Source organism: Elephantulus edwardii, unplaced genomic scaffold (assembly GCF_000299155.1).
Source record: "Elephantulus edwardii isolate Elephantulus edwardi_28Jun2011 unplaced genomic scaffold, EleEdw1.0 scaffold00164, whole genome shotgun sequence".
NCBI lineage: Eukaryota > Metazoa > Chordata > Mammalia > Macroscelidea > Macroscelididae > Elephantulus > Elephantulus edwardii.
Genome location: NW_006399914.1, coordinates 1,715,450 through 1,717,273, shown reverse-complemented (window position 1 = coordinate 1,717,273; position 1,824 = coordinate 1,715,450). Strand labels below are relative to the sequence as shown.

Sequence of the window (1,824 nt, the reverse complement as noted above, 5' to 3'; positions counted from 1 at the left end):
GGAGTCTCTCCAAAGTACTTAATAGCAATGGTGTCTCTGGAGACTAAGGTGCGCCTGATACAGGCCATGGTCTTTGCAATCACTTGCTATGCATCAGAGCTGGACAATGACTAGGAAGGATAGAAGGAGAATTGATGCCTATTAGCTGTGGTGTTAGAGAAGATTATTAAATATACCATGGACTGCTAAGAGAACAAACAGGTACATCCTGGTTAAACCAGGCTGCTCCTTAGAGGCAAGGATTCTGAAGCTTTGTCTGACATATTTTGGACATGTTGCAAGGAGGGACCAGTCCTTGGCGAAGGATGTCATGTCTAGGTGGATGGAGGACAGCTCAGGAGAGGAAGACCCTTTATGAAGTGGGTTGATTCAGAGATTGGGGTAATAGGGTAGGTCTGTTGGAGACAGTGAAACTGGAACAGGATAGAGCAGGGTTTAGGGCTGTTGTACATTGGGTCGCTATGAGTCACAGGTGACTTGACGGCACATGACAACAACAACTGCAACTGCCTAGGGACTATGCTCCCGAATTCACTTTTGTCTGCATCTTAACAGGTGTGAATGTCTTTTTTTTACTCTAACATTCCTCTATTTTCCTCTCCTCTTTCCTTTGAGGTTGAAATATGAGGGGATAAATAATGTACACTGCAATGAAACAGATGAGGGAGAGAACTGTTTAGGAGGAATATATGATTAGGTATTATTGTCATGACAAGAGTCCAGAATGAAACCTGCATAGTGGAGTGGACTTGGGGTGTGGGAGATTGTATAATAATGAAAGATTTATTTATTTTAATTTTTTTGTTTTACTTTTCAAAAAGAAAAGCAAACTGGGGGAAAGCTGTGGGCAGGGAGCAAAGTGTACAACAATGAATGAATGGAAATTCAAAGTCTCTGTAAACTTTCATCAAAATTAGTAATAAAAAAAACAAAGTCGAGATGAAGCGGAGCCGGGAGGCAGCGCAGCCTCAGCGGAGCCCAAGAGCATGCGGCTGACCATGGGCAAGTCAGCTTCCAAGCAGTTCAATAATGAGGTCCTGAAGGCCCACAATGAGTACCGGCAGAAGCATGGTGTCCCTCCGCTGAAGCTCTGCAAGAAACTCAACCAAGAGGCGCAGCAGTATTCTGAGGCCCTGGTCAGCACAAGGATCGGATCCTCAAGCACAACCCGGAGTCAAGTCGTGGCCAATGTGGAGAGAACCTGGCCTGGGCATCCTACTACCAGCCAGGAAAGGATGTGGCTGATAGATGGTACAGTGAAATCAAGAGCTACAACTTCCAGAACCCAGGCTTCACCTCAGGGGCAGACCATTTCACAGCCATGGTGTGGAAGGATACAAAGAAGATGGGAGTGGGGAAGGCCTCTGCAAGTGACAGGTCCTCCTTTGTGGTGGCTAGGTACTTCCCCGCAGGGAATGTTGTCAACCCTGGTTTCTTTGAGGAAAATGTTCTGCCTCCAAAGAAGTAATCTGCCAATTCCAATGGGAAGGTAGCAGATCCAAGAACATGAATGTGAAGTGCCTGGAACAACAAAAACTCAGCTGTTTCTCTGTCTCTGTGGATGTATGTGCTATTTGTGATGTGTGCCAGTATCTCTTACACACACACTTGGATATACAGTCCAGGATGAACTCATCCTTAACAAAGGAATGAGCATGTGAAGGATAATTGTCTAGACTACAGTGATTAGGGCTTTAAGGGTGGTAGAAAGCCCTAATTAAAAAAAACAAAAAAAAAACAAAAAACCTTGTTATTTTTTAAAAGCAAATGTCTTTTGTAACTTTCTTACTAAAAAATAAAAGAAAAGTCGAGGTGGCAGGATTA

General features: G+C 44.1%; 1 pseudogene; it reads left to right on the top strand.

Moving 5' to 3' along the window:
• The first annotated feature begins 998 nt into the window (after nucleotides 1-998).
• Nucleotides 999-1,468, top strand: LOC102860426 (annotated as a pseudogene).
• Nucleotides 1,469-1,824: the final 356 nt, after the last annotated feature.